Here is a 12825-nt window from a genome sequence, read left to right as displayed (position 1 = left end):
CTTTTATTTTGCTGTCCTCTCGCCTCTACCCACCCCCTCTGGCTGGCTCTCTTGGCACGCACCAACTCCCCTGGGTCCTTCTCGCTCACTCTTATCTGTGACCTTAGCCCCGGAAACAGCATTGCTGCGTTAGTTCACGCTGCCCAATGACAACTCCGAATGTCACAGTACATCCTTGCTTTTCCCATCTTCTCTTTCTCTTCTCTTTCTGTCTTTTCCTGTCTAGGCAGATGACAACCTCTTCCCTCTAACAGCAGCCTTTTGGGCGGGTACAGTTGTGAAACAATATAGGTCTCTTTCCCTCTTTACTCAGAAAAAAACTAATGTCTTTTGTGGTCAAAAGAAAATTAGTAGCAGCTGAAAGTGGAATTTTAATGACACTAAAACCTAATTGTTATGCAGCTTTAACTTAAAGCCCTACCTCTTCTCCGCGAGCCTCCATTAATTCATCAGCTAAATAATGTGGTTGCTCCTAAAGCCTCTGACATCGAATTCTCTGCCTGTGCAGCTTTATTGCCACGCTGAAGAATACTTTGTCTTCTTTACTCTCATTTTTAAAAACAAGCATAATGAAAATATAAAATATCGTGTAGGATTTATCTAAGACGAGGTGGCAGCTTCTTTGAGAAATGGACCGATGGGTAGCTGTGAATCAAACTCGGAGGTCATCTCTTTCCCTTTAAATCATTATTTGGATAAGGAGGAGCCGATTGGTCAGGAATATGATCTCTATGTTTTATTTTATTTTATTACTTATTCACTTCACATCCTGATCACTGCCCCCTCCCAGTCAGCCCCCCACCATCCTTCCTCTCACCACCCCCTCCACTTCTCCTCTGATCCGGTGGGCCCCTCCCCCAATATCCTACCCCCATCATCTCTGTATTTTAAACTGTGATCATATCTATTTTTTTTTAAAAAGAGAGTGAATACTTTTTGAAACGTCAAAGGATTAGGAATTATCCATGTTAACTTTGGAAGAGGTTAGGCTTACAAAATATTCCACACGTAGTGGATTTCCGCCTATGATTGTTAATTCTGGTTGTCAGCTTGATTGGATTAGAAGTGCCCAGTGCCTTGAGGAGCCACCTCTCAGGGCTGGAGAGATGGCTGAGTGGTTAAGAGCATGCACCACTCTTTTAGGGAATCTGAGCTCAGTTCCAAGCATCCGGATGGTAGCTTACAAACATCTGTAACTCCAGTCCCAGGAGATCTGATGGCTCTTCTGGCCTCTACAGGCTGCACACATGTGGGGCACTTATACATGGAGGCAGAAGCCCTGTACAAAAAACATTTAAAAGACGTAAAGGTTAATTTTGTGTTTGTTTGTTATAACCAGAGCCATGGCTTCGGGTGTGCCCGTGAGAGAGTTTCCAGAGAAGGTTTACTGACGGGGTAAGACCTGCCTTACATGTCCCTGCACCGTGGAATCTTCTACTGACATTCTTTTCTACCAGGACGGCCTGTAAACTCTCAGACAGTGAGCCAAGACAAATCCCTCTCCTCTAGAGCTGCTTTTGTCAAACATTTGATGACTTCAGCAAGAAAAGTAACCAATAAACAATCAGAGGTCTGGATTCGGCCATGAGCATTTTGGTAGCTGCTGCTGGGCTGTGGTGAGGGTGGAAGATGGCATATATCATCTGCCTGATTCAGCAATGAGGGGAGCTCCTAGGCCCAGCAGGTGCTGCAACTCTGTCTACAAGTGTGCTAACAGGACCCTATCAGGAGCCACCCCTGTGATATAAGGTTCCGAATGTGGCCTATACAATAATGCAATTCAAGTGTTGTTAGACGAACTTAGTCACTCAGTCAACAACTGAGGTGGGCTCAGGTGTGAATGGGGTTTGCCCAATTAGTCAGTTCACATGCCTAGGAGGAAAGTGAACCAGGAGATGACACGTCCCTTTGAGAAGAAGACTAAAGGAGCAAGACGAAAGGAAACAGTCAGGCAGTCCCAGATGGATGCCATCTTTCCCTGTGATTTCTGGTGTGGGAGGTTCAGAGGTTCTTACACTCACAGATAAGCGCTAGGAGAACCTGGGGTTGACCCCTCAAACTGAGGGAAGGATAATCTGCTATCCGCACACACCCCCAGCTTCCCCCAGAACTACGTTTTGAGCTTGTCAACCTACAGAACCCATCTTTATGTCACATGCACTTTACAAAGAGTTTTGATGTACTCACATCTCAAGTTTTGTTGTATACACTGGATTGAGTTAATTATCACCAGGAAAATTTTAACCAAATTGTGCTGTGCTTAAACTTGCCTAAAACAAACTACTTGGAGTTAGACCCTCAAAGTTTGAACCAACACTGGCTACTTAGCTGTGTTGAACCAAATTTCCTTCTTGCCTCTCTGGTCATTACTCTGCTGGTCATGGTGGTCTCAGGGACACTAACATTCTGATATGTCATAAAATGTAATCCAGCTATGGGTTTGCCTCTTATGCCCAAGTTGCATACATCTTTCTGTGCCCACGTGGTATATAAACAACGGTTAAAAGCAGAACCAGGCTGAGGGCATGCTGGGTAAGTGCTGTCCTTGGCAGCTACCTTCTAGCCTGATGCTTAACTCCCAGGAAACTTACATGCTAATTTTTAACTGTTTTAGATCTCTGATCGTATAAATTCTTACTAGTCAGCTTTTAATAAGTCCCTTAATCAGAGCTCATCAGGGCTCTCGCCCTTTCATTTTATGTTTTCCCTCTGAAATCTTTACGAGGAAAAACATTAGATACTCGCATGGAGATGGCCTTAAGAAACACAGTACAATAAGAAAAGAACAGTGGCATTTCTCATTCCTTCACTTCTCCATTGGTACTGAAAGACCCCTGAAGTGGGGAGGCCCTCACTCAAGTCTTGGGATGACGTGAACCCCCCAAAAGCTCACGAGAGACTGATCTTGATGCAATCAACAAGAGGTTTATTGATAGGGACGACAGAAACCAGTGCACTGGGGTCGAGACTCGTATCCCACGCAGGGGTAGAGGAGTTCAACCTCAATTTTTGGGAGAAGGGGGATTTAAAGGAAAAACCATACCAAATCACAAGGAAGAACCTCCTGTTTCTCGTGATTTTTCTTTAAGATTTTAATCTAACTTTATGGTTAACCAGTTCCTGCTATTATGGTCAGCTGCTGTTATGGTTAGCTAGTTTCTGGAACAAAGTGGCTGAACCAGCTGGTGCAATTACTCTTTCTGTGATCAGCTAGTTTCTGGAACAGGCAGTTTCAGGGCCCGCTTTTGGCTTCAACTTTTGTCTAGGGGGCAATTTTAAACCTTTTCCTTTCAGTACTTCCTCCCCCAAGCAAAGAAACAAAAGCAAGAGACAGAGAGAGAGAGAGAACAAGAAAAGAAAGGATAAAGAAAGAAAATGGGATGACGGGATGGCTGGGCTCTGAGTTTGATCCCCAGGACCCATGTGTGGATCAAGAGAACAGACTCACACAGACTGTCCTCTGACCTCCACACTGTGAGACACACACACACACACACACACACACACACACATGCATGGACACACATGCACACACAGTGCTTGCATAGATAAGTAGTAAATAAACAAACAAATAAATGTAGAAGAATAAGAGGAAGAGGAGGAATGGGGGGGCAGGAAGGGGAGAGAAATGACTCCTGGCTTCTGTCACTAAACCTGCAACTTCAAAACAGGATGTCAAGTATCAAGGCGACTATCTCTTCGGACCAATTATTTCCACTGACTCCATTCAAATAACATTCCTACCTGGACCCAGCAGGAAACATTAGACTCACTCAGAATTCTATAGAGAATTTGACTACTAAGAAGGAAAGGTCGAGGCCAAGGTTGCTGACAAACATTGTTTTAAAAGCTTCTGTATCTTTTTAATAAATGGTGCTGGCAAGTTTGGAATGCCCACACACAGAAGAATGAAAGTGGACCCCCTACCTCACACTAAATATAAAAATCAGTTCATAGTGAACAAAGACTTAAACATATGACCTGAAACAAACAAACAAAAAACTACTAGAAGAAAACACAGGACACAAATGCTTGACATCCAATTGTTCTTGACAACCAATTTTCAAATTGACACAAAAAGCAGACAACAAAAGCAAAGAGAGACAAGCCATGGTACATCACTAAACGCTTCCACACATAAAAGGAAGGGATAGAGTGAGTGGGAGAATGTCTTTACAAACCATGTGTCTCCTAATGGGAGCTTTTAGTTATGTTTCTGCTGCTGTGATAAGACACCACAACCAAAGTCAATTTATAGGAAGAAGGGTTTGTTTGGGCTTCAGGTTTCAGAGGCAAGTCCGAAATGGTAGACAATGAATGGTGGAAGGTGGTCAAAGCAGGAAGCTGGCTAATAACATTTCCTCAGCACACCAGGAAACAGAGAGGTGGATTGTTAATTCAAGTTGGCACATTCCCCTTTACAAGGATACTCTTAAGGGTGCATACATTTCCAAACAATTTACAACTTCTTACCAACAAGACATATAGAAAGTGCCTATTACCTGTCAAAAAACAAACACACTAGCAGACTTGTGGAAAGTCCTCTTGTATCTTGGTATAAACGAACCTCGTGCAACAGACTAGTTCTTGTGAAAACGTAACATGTGCATGAAAAAGAATATGTGGCGTGAACATTTGCCACTTGCAAGAAAACTGGGGTACTAGGCCAGCCATGAAAACAGCAATGCACAATCTCATAAGTCAGAAGAAGTAAATTAAACTAACAGAGCAAATTTCTTTAAGGGTACCAAAAAGAGATGTAGGGTCATAAGATAAATAATGACATTTGAAAACTGGCAGGTAAATAGAAACAAAACTGTATTGAATTCAAATGTGCAATTTAAGAAATTGAAACTTAATTACACACACACACACACACACACACACACACACACAGAATGGCAAGGACAGAGACAGGAGGGGAGGGACGAAGGACGCAGTGGATTGTTAATAAGCTGTGGTGAGCATTTCATAGTGTACACTTCCACTGACTATGAAAATCTGTAGCTGAGCCATATACGTAATCATCAGTTACGTAAGCATGAAGCTGCAAATTCTAAAGAAAAACATAATGAAGCTTTATGACATTGAACTTGGCAATTACTGCTTAAATATGACATTAAAAGCGCAGGTAACAAAGGAACAGTACATAAAGTAGCTGAAGGAGGTACCACCGTTCCCACAAACGCTAGACCACCTTAAAAGAGCTTACTAATGTGTTAAAAACAAAACCCACGGACTAAGAGAAAGCGCTTGCAAATTATAGAACTGGTAAGAGTTAGTATACAAAATATATAAAGAACTCCTACAACCGCAAGAAAAGCCAAATTTAAAACTGGAAAGGATTTGAATAGACACTTTGCCAAAGAAGATATGTAAGTGGCCAATAAACACATAAAATATTGTGTATCAGTAATCATTAAAGAAATTAGATCAAAGTCACAATTTGATGCAACCCCATGCTCATTAGGGTTGCTACAAGCAAAATATAATAAATTTTGGAGACTATGTTTTTAAAAAATGGAAAGTCAGTGCTGGAGAGATGGATCAGTGGCTAAGAGTACTTGTTGATCTTGCAAAACAAAACAAAACAAAAAACAAAAACAAAAAAACCATGTTCAATTCCCAGCATCCACACTGGACTCACAACTGTCCAAAACTCAAGCTCGAGGAAATCTGGTGCCCTCTTCTGAACTCCAGATACACGTGTGCTGTGGAGACACATGTGCTGTGGAGACACATGTGCTGTGTAGACAAGTGTGCTGTGTGAGCAGAACATTCTTATGCATAAAATAAATAAGTTTTAAAAATTGAAAATCTTGTGCAGTTTGGTTGGGAATGCAGAATAGGGCAGCCACTATGGAAATTTGATATTGTGCTTGTGCGTACATGTGACATGTATATACATACCTATACACACATGTAATTAGCAATTACACTTCTGAGTTTATGCTCCAAAGCATTGGAAGCAGGGTCTTGAAGAGATCCTGGCAAACCCAGGTTCAAAGCACTACTTTTCTAGTACTCTACTATTTGGCCAGCAGGTAGAAGTGATCTGAGGCAGTTTGAATGAGAAGTGTTCCCTAAAGGCTCGTGGATGGAACCCTCAGTCCCCACTTGGTGATTCTAATTGGAGAAGACTGAGTACTCCAGCCTTACAGGAGGAAGAATACCAACCACTAGGGGTGGGCTTTGAGATTAAAACCACTTCCAGTTCACACTCTCTGCTTCCGTGCTTAAAAGTTGAGAGTGTGAGCTCCCTGCTCCCTGCTGCTTGCTACTTACACTGCATCTACACACAGTCAGGAAGTGGATGGAGATGAATGGTTGTGCTTAGTTCTCCTCCTTTTTAATCAGTCCAGGATCCCAGCCACAGAATGGTGACCTGTGGATCTTCCCACCCCACTTGGATAAGCACTCACAGACACATCCAGAGGACGGCCTTATTAGTGAGTCTAGATCCTGTCAAGTTGATCAACCATCACATTACCTAAATTCCTGGAGACAGAAAGCACAATGAAGGCAATTGGAATATGTCACTTAATTGGTCCAGAGCTTTCGGCTTGGGAAGGTGAGAAAATTCAAGAGACGGGGGTTCCTGAGGGTGGCACATCAGAGCAAATGCATGTATGTCCCTGAAGTGCACACTTAAAGATGCTCAAATGATATACCCCACACTTTTAAAAAAGCACGTTGTGAAGAGCTACTTAGTAGAGAAGGAGGTAAAATCCAATTTTTCCAAAAATGATTTTTATTCAGAGCTTTGACGATGCCGTAAATTACTTCCTGGATAAGTTCAGTCACGGTGGACTCTTGAGTACCTTTATTTGGTCAGGAACAAAAATCAAACCATGCCAAGGAGAGCTGCCGGAGGCAGTGTCAATAATTAATGAACTTTGAAAAATACCCTAAGCCTCTAGTTATTTATAACGAAAATATTATTCATACACAGAGCTTTTTGTGTCTGCAAATCTCTTTATAAATCAGATAAATAATTCAAACACAATTTTTCCACTTGGGTATCTAAGGGCAGTGACGGGCCAAGGCCAGGTTTCTTTCTTATTCTGATGGTTGTGGGATTAGTTCTCTGGAAGTGTACGCTGGCAATGCAACGTCTTATGACTCACCAAAGACCCCTTGGCACAGCTCACTGTCAAGCTTCCCCGCACGGCATCCATTTTCTCTTTGAAATTCTAATGTGTAACTTGAAGATGCTGACTGGAGTCTGTTGTACTTTCTCACACAAGAATGGGTCCTTTAAGATTTATTTTTATTTATGTGTCTGTGTCTGTTTGACAGTTTGCCATGCAGATGCTTGGGGAAACCAGAAGAGGATGTTGGGTCCTCTGGAGCTGGAGTGAAAAGGGGGTTGTGAGTTCTCTAGCATGGGTTCTGAGAACCGAACTTACATCCTCAGGTAGAACCATAAGCACTCTAACGGCACTCCAGTCTAAGCTTGGTTTTTGTGATGGTTTGTATATGCTTGGCCCAGGGAGTGGCACTATTAGGAGGTGTGGCCTTGTTGGAGTAGGTATGTCACTGTAGGCATGGGCTTAAGACCCTCACCCTAGCTGCCTGGAAGTTAGTCTTCCACTAGCAGCCTTCAGATGAAGATGTAGAACTCTCAGCTTCTCCTGCACCATGCCTGCCTAGATACTGCCATGTTCCCACCTTGATGATGATGGCCTGAACCTCTGAACCTGTAAGCCAGCCCCAGTTAAATGTTGTCCTTATAAGAGCTGCCTTGGTCATGGTGTCTGTTCACTGCAGAAAAACCCTAACTAAGACAGTTTTTTATCATTTTATATCAGTTCTGTGTGTATCCTTCTTATGATGGGAATATTAAATGTTCTCCCCACGGCTCATGCTTGGTCCTGAAATACTGGCAAGAGTTGGGGATGCTCTGGTAGTTTTAATAGGTGAGACTTAGCAGGATGAAGTAGATCACTAGGGATAATTTCTCTCTCTCTTTTTTTTACGGTCTCTTGTTCCTGGCCCCTTTCTCTTACTCTTTTCCCCATTCTGGCTCTTCTCTACCACAAACACTTGCCACCATAACATTCCTGCCACCATGTGCATGGGGCCAACCAATCAGGGACCCAGTTCTCTGCAAAACATAAAACCAAAGTATGTAATTCTTCCTCCAAATTGTTTCTCTCACATACTTCAGTCATAATGATGACAACAGTCACTGATGCGGTCTTCGGCTTTTTAATATTTATAGTGGTTTGCATCTTTAAGAAGGTAGAAATGTTGTGCAGACTGTGGTGCATGAAATGGCGGAGTGACCTAGCAGAACATGCATAAGAGTAACTGCTAGGCAAGGGGGCCGCTAAGGCAGCAGCAATGACGTCAGGTTCTTTCCCTTCAGCCATTTACATAGAAAATTACCCCCAGTTTCACTTGCTAGAATAGTTAATATTTTTAGCTAGACCATGGGGTGCACAGCTATCTAGTTAAGTATTTTCTGTGTGTCCCTGTGAGGGTGTTACAGGCTGAGATGAACTTACAGATTGATGGGCTGTGCAAGTCTCCTTCAATGCGAGGGCTTGCTCAACCCCAAATGGGTCAAAAGGCCTGAGTAGGAGGGAATTTCTCCTACTGCCTACTTGAGCTGGGATCTTGGTTTGTCCCTGTCCTTAAGTTTACAGGACAGCAATCCCGGTCCCCAGGTTTTCAGGTACTCCCAAGGGTTTCATCTGCCCCGGGACCTTCATATCGTTGCCTGTAGGTTATGAGCAATGTAGGCTTCATAGCTGCATGAGCTAATTTCTTATTTTACCTATTAATGTACTTACATATTTATATCTCTGTGTGTATGTGTGTGCAAGTGTGAGTGTGACAACCCTATCGCCCGTTCTGTTTTTCTGAAGAGCCCCAACTACCAATTCATTCACTTGGGAAGATCTACAGCTTCTCTTTTGGAATTGAGATCAGCAAAGATTGATTAAGTGAGGAAGATGGTGCCGTTAGTTAGTTAGTTAGCTAGTTAGCTAGTTAGTTAGTTAGTTGTTAGTTGTTAGTTGTTAGTTAGTTAGTTAGTTAGTTAGTTAGTTAGTTAGTTAGAGTTAACTAACTATAGTTAGCTCTGTGTGTATCCTTCTTATGGTGGGAATATTAAATGCCCTCCCCACGGCTCATGCTTTGAATGCTTGGTCCTGAAATACTGGCAAGACTTGGGGGTGCTCTGGTAATTTTCATAGCTGAGACTGTTAGAATAAAGCATTGAAGCAGAGGTACCTTTGGTGGGCCAGGGTCAAGAAATCACACCATGCAACAGAACTAGTGCGAGAGCTTTATTGAAGGTGGAGGGAGAGCAAAAGGCCGTCTTGCGATGGGGGAGGGGGGTCAGAGGGAGGGACAGAGAAAATGGACAAGACAGGGAAAAAGAGACAAAGAGAGACCAAGACCAGACACAGAGAGAATGATAATGAAGAAGACAGAGAATGAGGGGGAGGGAAGGAGAGAGAGAGAGAGAGAGAGAGAGAGAGAGAGAGAGAGAGAGAGAGAGAGAGAGAGAGCGCGAGCGAGCGCTGGGGCCTTTCATGCTCTGCACTTGGCACACCTAGTGCACCTGGGGGCAGGTGATGACATAGCTGCTGCTGCTGGGTCCCTGAGGGCAGGCCAGTGGAAATGCCTGCTTGCTAACAATATCAAAGGCTAATATGAAATTAGTCACTGGTGAGACTCGGGAAATAAAGATTTTAACTTCCATCTGTTGGAAGGGACAGAAGCTCTGTTTGTATAAGGTACTTTCTGCTACCTTTCAAAACGCCAGAGGGCAGTGGCTTACAACCACATGTGCTTCACCACCAGTCTTCGAATTGTCTGGAAAGTTCTTTTGGGTCCTTTTGATCCATAAATCGGAATCAGCAGGCAAGTCTTTGGGTACCAGATGGTCTACACTGCCCACATTGGTGTACTATCCACTGATGGCTGTGACCACAGGGCCTACTGGGACCAGTGTTTCTTGCTATCCAGTAACTATCCTGAGTGCTTTTCACAGGAGAGTCACAAATCTCCAGTATGCAACAGGAAGGGAGCAGCCTTTTGGCCAAAAAGAATGCCCCAAATCTCTGCTGGTGCCCTTATTGACTCTGGGTCTGTTATGAATAGCTGGACCAGCTCAGAGCCCAACACCACCACTGGCAGGCAACACGGCAGCAAGCACCGGACTTGGAGGTGCTGCTTCAAGGTGGAGAGGCTCATCTTGAGCCACTATCAAGAGTCAGAGAAAGCAAACTGAGAATGGCAACGATCTTTTGAAACCTCAAAGTTCAACCTGAGTGATTCACATCCCTCAGCAAGGCCAGACCTCCTAAACCTACCAAAACAGGGCCACTGACTGGGGACAAAGTGTCCAAATGCCAGAACCTATGTGGAATATGTTCATTCAAACCATCACGGGGTGGGGGGCATCCCTGATTCTCTATCACTTAGCAGCCATTGATCTGCCTGTAGCTCTTCATCTAGGAGTAGGTCTTGTGAGACGTCCCCATCCACATCGCTTGTGGCATTTAGATAGAGAGGTGTGTGTGTAAAACAACAAAATAATTACAGAAGAGGAGGTCATGAATTTGAAAAGAAGTGGGAAGGCCCTGGGAGGAACTGGAGGAGGAAAAGGGAGGGGTAGAAATAACGTGAATAAAATACTCGTGTATAAAATTTCAAAATAAAATCTTAAAAATGCTAAAAACAAATTAAAAACTACAATAACACCATCTCCAAATACTTTTGAGTGTTCCAATCTCAACATACTCAAGAAGTACCATTTTTCCCAATATAAAATGAAGGCGGGGTGGAGTGAGGCGGGGAGGGGTGGGGCAGAATGTGGAGATACACATCCTTTGCCTTGGTCAAGGATTACATTCTTGGGCTGGTTCTCTTTCTAAATCTAGGCAGCAGAGGACCCAAATTGCCTTCTCTCCACTTTCAACAAAGTAAGGTCTTACGGAGAGATCTAAAGCTGGCTCTGGACAGAGAAAGCTACCAGCTGCACTTTGGAAATGAGGGGAAGACTTAATAGCACTGAGGAAAAGCCAACAAGCAGCCACAGCCAGGATTGGTAAATATAGGGGGAACTGTACTCTCTGCCAACAGCTTCCTGCCCTTGTGTCTCCTTGAGGGACTTATGAGGACTCCGTTCTGAACCCTATCCTATTTCCTTGGCCTAGCCCACTCCACTTCCCTGGCTTTGGCATCACACACGCACAAATGCATGAACGCATGCGCGCATATACGCACGCACGCACGCACGCACGGCTAGTCTTTTCACAGTTCTGGTTTACAGGAAGCTATGGAAACATGGATGCAGTTACCAACTGTTTTATACTACCTGGAAGAATTTCAACAAAGCATACCCTTTCCTCACATCCTACCCTCTTTTTAACGTTGTTCCCCTTATCTGGTACCTTAGGGCTGCTATTGGTGTGGTAAAACCAAAGACAAGTTGGAGAGAAAAGGATTTATTTCAGCTTTTAGTTCATGCTCCATAGATGAAGGAAGTCAGGGCAGGTACTCAAGGCTAGCAACCAAGAGACAGGACCAGAAGCAGAAGCCATAGAGGAAAGTAGGTTACTGGTTAGCTCAGCTCGCATAAGGAATACAGGACCACTTGCCCAGGGGCGGCACCCTCCCCCATGAGATGGGTCCTCTCACATCAATCATTACAATACCCCTATGGGCCAATTTTACTGAAGCTTTTCTCCCTTCCCAGAAATGGCTAGGCTTGTGTCAAGTTGACAAAAGCTAGCCCGAACACCTGGTAAAACAACTTCCTTTATAAAGACAGAAATCTTCCATTTTGGTGTGCAGAATTCTAAAATAAGATACCGCATTTCCAACTTGGCAGGCACATCAGTGAGAAGACAAGACCAAAGCTGAGCACAGAGCAGTCCAAACTCAGGCAGTCTGAGGAACATCACAGTGCCTGGAGGGCCATTGATTAGCTCTGTAAAAGGTTGGTTTTCAGATAGACTTTTTGGTTCCTTCAGGGTCTAGTGTATTCTGAGGCCAGAAGAAAGAGTGATTCTCTTAGTAGATTCATTATTTATACTGAAGAACCTTGACTGGTATGTTTGTTTCTGTAACGATTTATTTCTTTTATGTATGTGAGTACACTGTAGCAGTCTTCAGACACACCAGAAGAGGGCATCAGATCCCATTACAGATGGTTGTGAGCCACCATGTGGTTACTGGGAATTGGACTCAGGACCTCTGGAAGAGCAGTCAGTGCTCTTAACTGCTGAGCCATCTCTCCAGCCCCAACTGGTATATTTTTATGATGAGTCTTTTGATAAAGTTTTATCTTGTTTCACTTTTTCTTCCTTCCATCCATCCTTCCTTCCTTCCTTCCTTCCTTCCTCCCTCCCTCCCTCCCTTCCTTCTTTTCCTTTTTCTTCCTTCGTTCCTTTCTTTTCAGTTGTAAAAGACTGAAGGCAGTGCTGGTCAGTCTACATCAGGTGTCTTGCACAGCCCCACCCCTCATCCTGCCTTAGGTCAACGGTTGACCTCCCTGGAGCCTCAGTGGCCCCATGCTTCAAGTGAAGGTAAAGGTGGGTGTGGAGATGAGAAGACCAAACACACAGCCGTATCACATGCCAATGGCTAGGTCTTAATATGTTGTAGGGCATTAGCCAGTTTTGTCTCTGAAAGAAATATTAAATATCAATCTTCTCTATCAGCTGCTATGCAACTATAAAACCTGTGTTTAGGACAAAGAATTCAGATCTTTTTATCTACCCCACCCAGTAAGACTTTTATGTAAATGTCGTAATAGCCCCAACCCAGTAAAACCTTTGTTTATACGAAGACCCTGCTAAGGTC

Source organism: Rattus rattus, chromosome 6 (genome assembly GCF_011064425.1).
Source record: "Rattus rattus isolate New Zealand chromosome 6, Rrattus_CSIRO_v1, whole genome shotgun sequence".
Lineage (NCBI taxonomy): Eukaryota > Metazoa > Chordata > Mammalia > Rodentia > Muridae > Rattus > Rattus rattus.
Note: the sequence above shows the minus strand (reverse complement) of the source record.